This window comes from Lepisosteus platostomus, chromosome 3, assembly GCF_059453375.1.
Source record: "Lepisosteus platostomus isolate fLepPlt1 chromosome 3, fLepPlt1.hap1, whole genome shotgun sequence".
Classification (NCBI taxonomy): Eukaryota; Metazoa; Chordata; class Actinopteri; order Semionotiformes; family Lepisosteidae; genus Lepisosteus; species Lepisosteus platostomus.
In genome coordinates, this window is record NC_142613.1 from 7,363,699 (window position 1) to 7,376,830 (window position 13,132).

The window sequence follows — 13,132 nt, forward strand, 5'->3', positions numbered from 1 at the left end:
AGGTGTGAAGCAGCTGTACTAACTGCCCTGCCCCTGGACTACCCAGAAACCCTGAAATACAGTACGTGCCTGCACAGACTGCGTTCACTCACGCCAGCTAGTTTTTTTTAAATGTAGTACTCATTATTATATTTAGCATATTAGAAAATCGTAGTATGTTTTTAGTAGTCATTCAACATCTGCAGCCTTGTCTTACTGTACATTTAATCCCACTCACTCCTCTTTGTATATACAGTAGATGTGCTGTTCCCTAAATTTGCTTCTAACCAATTTTAAGGTATAGTGCAAACCTGTGTTCCACCTAAACCAAGTATTAAAGGTAACAACTCCCTTCAGCATTTTGAAATCTCTATGTGCTACGATTCTGTAAAACCCCGGACAATGCAGCCCTAGTTACCAGGTATTTCAATCCCACCCATCAGAAAAGGGTCACCAAAGTAAAAACTAATACTGTATGTGCTAGACTGAGAATACCTCAGCTACCAAAGTGTGCAAAAGCCTTCAAGGAGTAAGTTATGACACATGTACCTCCCTGTGTTTTAGTTGCCTGTCCTGTTTAAGGTGCTCTGCGACATTCTCTGTTGTTTCTGCTTCGTTTAGCAGTCATGTTGGCTCCGTCGGGAAAGAAAAAAGAGGAATTTCGCTAATGGGCTTTGTTACAAGTCACTCTTTGCCCTGCACGGCTGTAGACACTCACTACATTGTACAGTAGGTGCATCCACAGTCCTAAGAGAGATTTTAACTGTGCGTACGGTACTGTGCACGACATGAATTGAACAGTGCTAGAAAAGGGCACACTTTGCAAACAGCTTGTTACCACTTTCAAAATAGTAGGTGTACAGTACGTAATCTAGCGTTTTGTGGCAGAACAGAGGAACAGTATCGATTGTACTAGAAAAATATGTTTTAAAAGATACGCTACAGGTAGGAAGGTATTACACCGTATACCTTTTTCCGTCTTCTATTACGAATAAGCAGAGAAGACCTACTGTACATACAAAATTTCTGTTCTAAATTTATTACAAAGATACTACTAAACATGTTACGTTTTAGGTCTCTCTTTACTTCTGTTTCTGATTGTTCTGTTTTGCAACCTTCTCAGTAATTGAATTTACACGTGTTACTTTATGTTAGTGTGTAGATCTGTGTGAAGTACAGTATATTACGATTTAGAAAGAGTTAACTAGCAAGTTAAAGCAACCGCTGTGATAAATAGCTAACTTGTAATTGAATTTAGAAATAAGATATAAGAAAATTTAAAGAGAAAACCATCGGTTTTTTTTTAATTTTCCATGTTGGTCTTGTTATTGAATTGAAGTAACGTTTTACTGAGAACATGGTGATTAACTTCTCAGAAAATCCGTTTTGGTTGTTATGATTTTATGTTTTTACACTACAGTATGAATACTACATATTGTAATCGCCTGTAAAATGAAAGTGCCACCATTTTTTCCTAGCTTTTCTCTTTCTTCTTGAACAGAGTGAAAAGACATTAAGGGGAAAATAAATTAATTCTTGACATCCAAAATAAATACAAAATGTCGAAACATTACGGTGTGCTGCGGGCTACAAGGCAGTTATGTGTTTAACATACCCCAAAACTGCAAGGCTTTGTCAAAACATCTGCCTTTAAGAAAAAAAAACAACAACTTGGAAAGCACGTTACTGTTTTATCACTTTTTCTTTAATAAACTGTTTTTTGGAGGATGTAAGTTAAAGTAATATACATTTCTACGTACACGTATGCATATTCAGTAATCGGAGAAGAAAGAGGACATAATTATACGTTTTTCGCATTTTATAAAGAAATACAACAAAATGGAAGATGCACATGAAGGACTGCAAAAGAAAAATAACACTGTGATCGCTGAATGTCATTTACAATACCGTATCAAATCCACGGCTATCATGAAACCGTTTGAAACCGGACTATGTATTTTCAAAAGCGATTTCTTATTTAGCCAAACTGGGCACAGCTGGGACCGCTGAGTGTAACACAGACAGGCAACCAACCACTTGCTGTCAACCTGTTCTCTCAGTTTTACAAAGGCATTTAACTTCTTGCCTTTGGTCGGTCTCAGTTTTAGGTCCGTCTGCACACTCTTTGGAGATTTTTTTGTTGTTGTTTTCAGAGACGGACAACAGAATGCAGATCAATCTTTAAAGTTCCCCTTTTAAAAAAAAGACTAGATCATATCCGGGGTTGGTTTATTCTAATCTGTATCGCTATTACCCGGAAAAAACGAGACCTTGCGCGTTTTGCCTCTCATACACGTTCACAAAATGTGAAATAAAAACATCAAGGCTTTGTTTGGTCAACAAATACGGAATGGTAACTTGTTTAGTTTTTTTTTATAATCAGTGGAACTAAGTGAATTTTGCACTTCAGAAACTTTTCCCCATATCGCAGTTGGGTAAGTGGTATGGTTTCTTTTAACACAGCTCTTCTGATGACAAAGGTGTGGCAGGTCAAAGTGCTTATGTACAGTTAGGTGACTGCTTGCAACCTGTCCGTTCATTTGCAGGCTTGGTAATTTCGCCGCTAAAATTGAAACTCTCCACGATAAGTTTTTAGGATATCGAATTATAAAGTTTGCGTTCACGATGTCAGCTGTTGTAATGTGCACAACTAAAGTCTGCAAATAAAATTGCACTGTTCTTTATAGCTAAGGAGACATCGTTACCTTTCAAATACTACATACATTTCCGGGAAGAACACGTCATTTTATTTCCAACGATTAGTATTTTACTACGAATAATTACTCGCATTTCCAAATGTACTGTATGTGATTAGTATTGCAGCGTTTACAAAAAACGTTTGTTTTTCTTTATGCATATTCGAACACAAAACTGGCAGCTGAACGTATTGTAATGTTGAACGTTCATTCATTCTGAAATGAATCAATTAGTAGTGTTATCAGAAAGATAATACGATTTTTTGCCTATCTAAATGAAATGTTATGAAATTATGTTCCAAAATAAAAATGGTTTTCCATGCGTTTTGATGATTTCAATTGGCAGGGATTAGTTTCTTCAGTAAAACTGAGCCGAGTTTATGTTAATTGTGCCATTAATTAAATCACAAGTAAGTGCATATACACAGTATATATACTGTAGTTTTACATTTGAACACTTTGAAGTAATAGTATTTTCACTGCGAACAGATGTTTAAATAATGTTTTGTTTTAACACATTAAACAATATTTGATTTAAGCGTATGATGTACACACAGCTTCCTGTGCAGGGACAATTACGAATGATGAAAATCGGCGTGAATTATCGGAAACTTTGCAGACTTTTAACAAGAGTCTTAAAATTATTATTGCAGCAAGGCCACGATGTGTCCTTGAATTCTAATGATTTTGCGAACGTAAATGCTTTCCTTGCAGCATCAGTAATGCAGAGGATGTCTTTTAAAAAGCATACTTGTTACACTTCAGTGGTTGGAAGTTATTAGGGGTGCGAACACTGTATTTGCAGACTGCGATCAAATCCAGGCGACGTGCTGAACCCAGAGAAAATACTGATGCAGTATACAGTATATGTGGAAAATTTCCGTCATATAATCTTTTACCTTTGTCAGTGGTTTTATATGCTGTAATTATGCTTAGAAGTCCTGCGTACTTACTGTGGGTAAATGACATCAGGCTTTGTGAGTTCTAAGCAGTTTTCAGTAAGTGGCACTCTTGTACCAAGAGCCTTTTAGTTTGGACCTTTTTATACCCATGGCCCTGTTTTAAAGGTTTCTGCATATCCTGGATATCAGTATATTTTTAAAATACACCAATGGACTGGATCAGAAGTACAGCATCTGTCTGTACGTTGTGAGTTCTAGCCGGCGTGATATGTCAAGGTCTTGAAATGTCTTTAGCTCGCAAAACAGAAAAAGAGAAATATTTCTTGTTAAAAAAGGGTTGTTTAATTATACCTCCATTCTAGTTAGTTGTAATTTTTACCAATGCATGTCTTAGTAATAGTACAATTTCCTGGTGTTGTGCAGCAACAGCCAAGAGGATTTACTTTTTAAAAATATTTTATTTGCATAGATATTGATAAGAAAGCTGTAATAGCGATCTCCAGCTCTGAGGCCTTGTAAAGCCTGGAAACTATTTTTGGAAGTTGAGTAACCAGTTATGCTTACATGTAATTATAGGCCTGGTGACAGCACTGTTTTAATTCCTTAAACAGGGCAGTTTTGTGATGCGGAAACGCATAACATTTAGTTGATTAAAGCCAATGGCCCTGCATTGTGAGGGAGGACACTGCAATGCCCATGAATGATCTGAAAATACTCCGAGACCTTTTTCATAATTAGGCGTCCTCTGCTACTTGTGAATGGTTTTGACCTGACCCGTTCTGTGGCTGATGGTGACAAGTGCCGTTGTTTGCAACAGACATGCTCCCCCTAAGTGTGAGTTCATTTCAAATTTTACATGGCCTCACAAAGGGCTTTCTGATAAAGCAGTGCTGTAGTTATTCATGAAATGAAGTCAAGCCACTTCAAAAATGTTGAGTCTGAAAAGAAGATGAGTTATGTGTCTGTCTGATACAGTAGATACCTGCATGCTGCCTGGTCCTTTCTAAAAAGATTGATTAGAATGAACAGTTTACCCTGTATATGAATAAAATGACCCTTGAAGATCAGCCCAGGTATGTTATTGAGGTTCGAGTGGGGAGCTGTGTCAGCATGCGAGCTGTGCAGGACCAAGCAGAGGTTAATTCCAAGTAGGAAAGAGTAAAGGAAGGACAAAACATGAGATTTTGGTGGTGGAGCTTTCTTTGCTCACACCTAAAGAATCTGCCATAGTTTTATTTTTACTTTCTTTTCTGATTTTCAACATGTAATTATTACACAGAGATGCTATTCATGTTTATAGTATGCAATGTATGTATTTTTGTATATTCAGACAAGCAATAAACACAATAACATTTTGATCGGTAGTATATGTAGTCATGGGCTAGCATGTACTGTACTTTTAGTCATGCTCTGTGTCATGAATGTGTTTCAGCAGTTTAATGGTTTTGCAAAAGGAAATACATTCTGACGGGTCATTATGTGAAGCCTTATGGTGTTTAGCTGGTGCAGCAGATATTTTTATTAGGTTAAAGTTGACTTAGTTTAGCCACCTTTGCAGAAAAGAAGGGTGATAGAAGCTGCATATAAAGGCATGTGCTGCAGGTAAAAATTAGATGATTAGAAATATAGATTATTCATGAATGATGTTGACCATTTTGCAAGTTTTATTGACATTTGTACATTTCTACACCCACATTGTTTTGTGGCCCAGTTTCTTAAAACTAAGTGCACTCCAGTGTAATATAGCTTTAGGTTTCAGATTATATGCGTTTATAGCTGGGATTTCCACATTCAAATTAATGGGAATTGTATTTTTCAGTCTGTCCCCATCAGACTTTGGCCTATTTTTTTTGTTTGCCTAGAGAGAATTAACTATCAGGTTTGGAATTTGACATTGACAAGATGTGCCCAAACTATGATACAATCTAGGCATCTCTAATGTGGCGTCTTCCAGTCCCATGGTGGTGTAACTGGAATACAGTATGCTCTTAAAGTATGGCAAGAAATGAAATATCACTTGCTGAGAAGGGTCTGCAGCTCCAGCATGCAGAAATACTGGCAAAGGGAAGAATAATATTTTACAAACATCATAACATCTAGACAATGACCAGTGTAACTAATGTGAGATGGCGGATCCTAGTGCTTTTTGCTGTGTATATCTGATGGGTAAATCCCATGGCTGTTGTGAACTCAAATTCATTTTTTATGCTATTTGTTCACAAAGGCGATCAATGTTTTTTAGCAGGATTCTGATTAAAAACTGGTGCCAACTTACAGTCTGAGCTAAACAACAGAACAGTTCATCAGTTTGTATTTGGGGATTTTGGAGTCCAGTAGGGTAGTTTCTAAGGAAAAGGTGTTGGGTGGTTGAAATATTTAGAAGGATTCCATTGGACATCCCCTGCTTTTTGAACAGAATTGAGACTTAAAAATCTTAACAAAAATCCAGATTTGGTGATTGGTGATAAGCTGGTTATATCTATTGTGTACTTTTCCCCCCACTTTTATTTCCTACTGTTACCATGCTACATGGGGAGTTTCGTTCTGCAGTCATTTTTCTGAAGTTGAATTCAGTCATTAGCCTCATGTAATGTGCATACAGTATAGCACACAAAGACAGCCCATAAATGGTTTATATATTAGCCTGAGTGATTTTCATGTAAGAATGCATGTATTATAGAAGTATTAACCTGCCTGAGACCAGGGTTGAAAGTAATTTTAGTTTTATACCACTGCAGTGAGAAAGGTGTGTCCCATTTCTCTCTCCTCTTGTTAACATATCCTAGAAATTCATTTTTTTTTGCCAGTGAAACACAGGAAACCGTTTTGAATTATGAGTTTGAGAGACTTGATTCACCAGTTGCAGCATCTTAGCTTTTTCATTTTGCATCTGAGATGTCAAACTTTCCATGTGCAATAATCCAAATATTTTTGCATCCGAGGAAAGATTGATGGCAGATAATAAAATAATGCTGCTTTGTTGCATTCTGCCTGTGAAGAATGGATGTGTGTGAAGTTTACCTCTGAATATTCAGATCTACGCTGCTTTTACAGTAGATACACAGAAATGCTACCTCGTGACAGTGTGCTTTTTTAAGTTCTTGTTTCACAATAGACTGATAAGATCATCGATAAGATTCCTTTCTATGGGTGGAAATTGGATTAATCTTTATAGTTAAATGTAATGGTATAAGAAACCATTAGTTTATGTAAAGCCTTTAGGGATTTCTGACCACAATCAAGGTATTTCCATAGCTTATATAATATTTTATCATGGTTATAGAGATTCAGGCTATTAATGTGGAGTGCTGCCACCTGCTGGTGGCTTTTCCTGCCCAATGATGGGGTTTTGTGGTAATGTTTACTGTCCATTGACCATGGGTATCTCATTTTAGTACTAATAACTCTCCCACTTGTACTAGAGGGCACACGTTGTGTCCCAGGAGGCTACATTAAGAGACTCGTGCTTTTTAATTGGTGGTGTGGCATTATAGAAATATGTTGGCACACGATTTCACTGTCTTACCCTGGAGTTTTTTGCCCTTGAGTAGCACCATTCATAACTTCAGGTGAAGCCATCTCTGGTTTGATTTGCAAAACCTTCTCCAGAACACCTGGAAAAACTTGCTTAAATCATGAATGTGCAGTTTTGTGTGCATGTGAGTTCCGATGATTTTTTTAATGGAAATATTTACTGCTTGAGTTAACTTGAGCATAGCGGGCCTAACCTACCTTCTGAAGAGCCCCAGTCCAGCAGACATTATTGTCCATCATCAAATCAATTTATGACGATAAGTACGAAATGTACTTAACCTTTTGCAAAAACTCAATTTTATGAAGTTATATCAGAGAAATCATGAGTGACCTACGGTATTTTTGCTGTGCTGCTGCCCTTTTGGGTGCACATATTTTCGTTCTAAATGACCTCTAAGCCATTTTTTTGTTGAACAAATCAGCTTGAAACCATGGCCCTCCAGAAAGCCTGCGACGGCAAGCGATGTATCTCTGGCATGGTATTTACTATGCCAGTCTGCAGTTAAGAGTTAAGCATAAGCTTGTAGAGGGCTGTTCGTTTGGATAATCCCAAGTTTTATGTGTATTTTTCTTTCCAGGAAGCAATATTGTTGCTCAGTTCACATTGCCTGTCCACACAGAGCGCTGTATTGGAGAGCCCTGTTTACACAACTTGGAGCTGCCTGGCTTAGCTAGCCTGATAAGGCCAATGAATTATGTGTTCCTGTTTTCTGTTACATTATGGGTGGGGGGAAAGCACCTTGTCTGTGGAGGGGGGAACTTTATAAATTAGGCCTGTGTTCTGGGATTCCTATCAGCACATGACTTTCACCCACTGGATCATTTGTATATATAGGCTTCTAGAGTGGTTTTGTTTTTACCCTGTCAGCTACCTTGAAGTAGATTATAGCAATGGCTGCCTGCCTGGCATGGGAATGTTGAAGGCCTGCAGGGTGTCTTTACCTTGACAGAGAAGGATCTTTGCCAGCTTTGCTCCAAGCTGTCCAGGTGTCAAGTGTAACACTGCTATAGTGTGTGGCTGATACTTGCAGCAACTCTCATGTTAGCAGATCAGGGCTGCAAGTAGAGAGCAGAGCAGAGTAGAGGAGTTTATTGCCATATGTACATGTACATTGAAATTCTTATTTGCACCAATCTCTCAGGACATACACAGTACATCAGACAACACCACAAATTGTAGACGGTACATTACAAAAAGTACAAAATAAACAGATGATAATGAATGAGACCTTGAGCACTGGTGTGGTACCAATAGCCTTTGAAACAGCTGCAGTTACCCCTGTGCCAAGAAAACCAGATAATGTATGGCTCTGGACAACCTAAACAATTTTCTCCCTACATATCCAACCGACCCTTTCTTGCAAAAATTTCAGAATGTGCTGTTCTAAAATTATAAATGCGATGGTTATTTAACTGAACCCTTTCAGTCTGGTTTCAGATAATTACACAGCACAGAAACGTTCCTGGTTAAAGTCACTAATGATCTTCTTATGTCTTCTGCTTCTGGTTCTCCTTCTATCCTTATTCTGCTCGACTTGACTGCCAGTTTTGACACTATTAACCACAATATCTTACTTTCTCATCTTGAGATTGTGTTTGGAGTTTCTAACATTGCTCTTAAATGGTTCAAGTCTTACCTTACTGGTTGCTGACACTGGGTTTCAGTTCTGAAGTTTGGTGTTCCTCAGGGCTCGATACTAGGCCCCCTACTCTTCAGCACTTACATTTTCCCACTTGGTCAGCTATTAAGATTACATGGTGTAAATTATCATTTCTATGCTTGATGATGTCTATGTCCATACTAAACCTGACACTGGTGTGTCTGTCTCTGTACTAATTGCATCTCTGAGGGAAAAAAACAGGATGACTCAGGAAGACTGAAGTCATGCTTCTCAGCACCTCCTGTCAACTACAGTATGTAAAACCAATGCAGTAACCCTGTTGGTGGATAGCCCTGATCCATTTGATCCAGGCTTGAAATTTGACCCACAATATTCCAGCTCAGAAATACTGCTAGACTACATTCTATGTTGCTTGCTGAAAAGCAAGTTAATACCTTCTTTTCTCGAATTGATTACTGTAATGCTCTTTCTAGTTTGGGTATCTTAATCCACACTGAACAAGCTTTCAGAATTGGCAGCCAGCCTGACTAGGTCACGTGCAAGTGATCACAACTCCTATCCTGGAAATCTTGCACTGGGTTTCCTATCAGGTTTTGTGTCAACCTCAAAATCTCCATGCTCATCTATAAAGCTCCACATGGTTTGGCACCTCAGTACCTGTCTGGTGTACCATTATTCTACTCCCCACCTACTGTAGCAACCTTCATTTGTCTAATTCTGGTCTCCTGTCTGTCTCCAAGTCTGTGTGCACTCTATACTGTAGGTGACAGGGCCTTTTCCTGCTATGCCCCAAAACTCTGGAATTCTATCCCTAAAGATATTGGAGAGTCACCTTTCCTGAGCAATTTCAGCTCGGGACTCAAAACCTTCTTCTTTAGAAGGGCATTTATTTAATTGGTCCTATGTCTGCTCCTTTGCTTTCCTACAGTATTCCAGACTCTCACTGTAATTGTATAATTCTTCTGTCTCCTCTCATTTTTTTTCTTACTGTAAAGCACTTTGAGAAGCCTCTTTTAAAGGTGCAATATAAAATAGTTTACTATTTTTATTAAAGCTTTCCAGGGAAACTGCACTGAGATTATGTTTTCGAGCGTCTCCTACCTGTATGTGCCTCATCCCTCCCTCACTTGCACTTACTGTACATCTGGATACTGTAGATCATGAAGTTGGAAGAGATTTACCAAGACTTGAGTGCTGAGATTAACAAGAAGACGCGTTGTGCACTTATCAGGCATATTAAGGTCATGACAAGCTTCTTTGAAAGGGAAACCTCTTTTTGGGAATGTTAACAAGCTTTAATATGTGGTTTAAGATGTTTAAAAATATTACTCAGCCAACATTGCTAGCGTTCAGTGCTTTGGGTCTTTATTTTACAATGCCCTGCATTTTATATGCAGATGGAACGCATTGCATATTCACTAGATCCCAATGCATTAAAACCTTTAAATTGCCGTCACTGTCTCGGTCGGGTAAGTACCGATTTCACTGCTAGGGAACCCATACGAAGATTTTTTTAGCATCTCTTTGGCTAAAAACTTTCTGGAAAATGTACTGTATCATCTTGATTTAGAAGAAGCCTTTAATGGAGGTTTTTCTTGGATCAGACATCCAGTAGGTTCATAAGCTTTCAGTATTTGATTTACAAAGTAATTGATCATATAATCATCTGTTCCAAACGTCATCCTTGATGATACATTTCATACTCCTGGTTTTAACATGCTTTGAGATGGTGATATTGTTTGGTAGAAGGCAAACATCATGATTGTTAAACTGAACTAAATCTTATTTAATTTATTTAAATCTTATTTTAATTTGAAACTTACCCCTTACCCCTAAACTAAATCTTAAATTATTATGAGGAAATATGGCATTCTACTTAAATGTAAAACTAGCATGGATATAGGTCAGGAGTGCTGTCTGCTGTATTAAACCAAATTACAGTCTTTACTGATATTCTGTTCATGTCATTCAAACAGAAATTGTGGTTAGCTGCCTACACTTGAATTGAGTGCAAGTCTGCTAGCCTGCTGCAAGCTCCCCGGAATTCTGAGCACAATTACATGCATCAAAGGAGTCTGAGACAACCCAGCAGTAGTTTCATTAATGAAGACAATGCAAAGTGGGATTATTAGCAAAAGTTAAAACGGATCACCTAAACAATAGATTCTGTATTTTACAAAACATGTTCAAGGTTTGAAAAGCACAGTACGTGTTGGAGCAAGCTGGTTTCTATCCAGAAGCTCAGATAGGGAATCGGCACTTCCCCCTCCAACAAAGTTAACTATTAAAGAATTTATAATGAGTTTGAGTGACTTTCAGTCAGTCCCTGCAGGAAGGTTTTCAGCAGGGAGTAAGTATCTATTAATACATTGATCTACGTAAGTTATTTTGATAGTTGAGTGTATCAGGCTTCCTGTTCCACTATGAAATAAAGACAGACTATGACATTGTGTTTTCTCACACAGTATCATATTGCTATCGCTGTTGTCATCAGTTCATTTCACAACTACCCATTTCGGTTTGGGTCTTGTCTCCATCTTTGGTATTTCAGATTTCTGCAGAGATGGTAACTTTCTCCAGTGCATTGGGGTCACTCGGAGAAAACAAGCATGGTAGAAAATGACTGCAGCCCACAGCTGTCGATGTGACTATACCTTACAAAAGCTGTCGGTCTTGCATATATGCCTCAGAAACGTGGGCTGAATTACAAGTTTGATCTTTTATGCATAGTTTCTGATGAATGCTGAGACAATTTAATTACCTGGTAATGTAGATCCTGCCTGCTACTTATCCTCAGAAAAAAAAGTTTATGCCAAGTTAGGTTTTTCTAGATCTATCTTTTGAAAATGGAAAATATTTCTTAAGATGAGGTTTTCATATGTGGTTTGCTGACAACCTGAAATGGATATCCTGAAGTTATTTTGATATGTTGATGAGGTAAGTTGTGAAATTGGAGAAAGCAGCAATGTAACAGTTCATATTCTTTAATGGGCTTGGTAGTGGAGCAGAGTATACCTGTTGCAAGACCTGGTAACCTAATGTTATCATCATTAGCAGTTATTATGACTAGCAGTAGCTCATCCGACAATATTATCCAGGGTAGAGTACCGTGTGTATAAAGTGGTGTTAATGCAAATATAAAAGGAAACAACAAATATGATTTCAAGTCACCGCACGTACTTGGCAATTACAGCAAAGGCAAGTACAATAATTCCAAGGGAGAAAGTGCGATGTGAGGTCTGTGCAGAAACAATTGAATGAAGTGTGAGTGTGCTAATAATTTTCAGCATGTGCAGGGAGTGCAAATACAAAGTGGTAATGTGAACAGTCCGTTGGGTGAGTAAAAGGCTAAATTTGTGCACTTTTCAATGAATATGTACCACGAGTGAATTATGCTACAAACTGAGAATACAATACATGCAAGAAATATAAAATGGTGGACTCGTTCTTTGTTAAACAAGGCCGATGGAGTTGACAGCTGTGGTGCCTTAAAAATCATTGAACATGGCGGCAGCGTACTGTAGTTTGGACTGGAATGTTTTGTCAGCTGCTTGAAGTATTACAGAAAAATGGAAACGCAAGACAGCCTTTTCTCTCTTCCAGTTAAGTTGTAAGGGATGATTCAAATTAGGGTGAGCCACTCAAACAAATTAAAGCGATGGGCCGGTGTTATGTCAGTTAACTATCAGTTCCTCTCGTACTCATTATTAAAGTAACATGACCTCATCCTAAATAGATGCTTAGTATACAGTCGATGTGCTGACTGAAAAATGCTGAAAACAGTGCAGTGAATTAATATTGCTTGTTGTATTTTGCCTTGAAATAATAATTGTTACTCCTGCAAAATGACCAGTGACCGTTTCAGATCTTAAGAAGTATAGTCACACTTACCAATGAGGTGTTAGATTTCATGAAGAAGAAAAGATTGCAAATTGAAATTGGTCTGTTTATTACACTTTATGAAAATGGTACAGATGCATTAATGTAGTGTTAAGCTGAGTGCTTTTCTTTTGAACAATATATCTATACTGAATCTTAGAAGGAAGATAAGTGTTTTATTTTTGCACTAAAGAAATTGGTTAGTCAAGTCTGCAGTACGTGACCTGACTATCAACACTGTCGAGACTGGCATGCTCCTCTGCCACAAGGTGTTAATGGATTCATTTGCGTAAGCAGCATATTTAAATGATACCTGGCTTCCGAGAGCAAAACTGGCATGCTGTTTTGCGGTTTATCAACCTGAGGTGCTGTTTGGTCATGTGTGGTGGTTAAATGCATCAGATTGAAAGCAGACTTAAAAGGAATGTTCTTTTTCCATTGTGTCAATATACAGTAATAATGTCAGGGTCAGCAGTGCTGCATGGTGGGAAAATTGCACATGCTATAATTTGGTTTTTAA

General features: G+C 38.0%; 1 protein-coding gene across 3 annotated transcripts in view; it reads left to right on the forward strand.

Moving 5' to 3' along the window:
• The first annotated feature begins 614 nt into the window (after positions 1–614).
• Positions 615–13,132, forward strand: part of plekha2 (pleckstrin homology domain containing A2) — a 40,691-nt gene continuing 28,173 nt past the window's right edge. The window contains exon 1 of one of the 3 annotated variants that reach the window (XM_088624189.1): positions 615–708. The gene's annotated coding sequence lies outside the window, so the exon portion shown is untranslated. Of the gene's footprint in view, positions 709–777; positions 925–2,070; positions 2,415–13,132 lie in introns of those variants that run through there. The other 2 variants (XM_088624188.1, XM_088624187.1) reach the window with 2 other exon arrangements.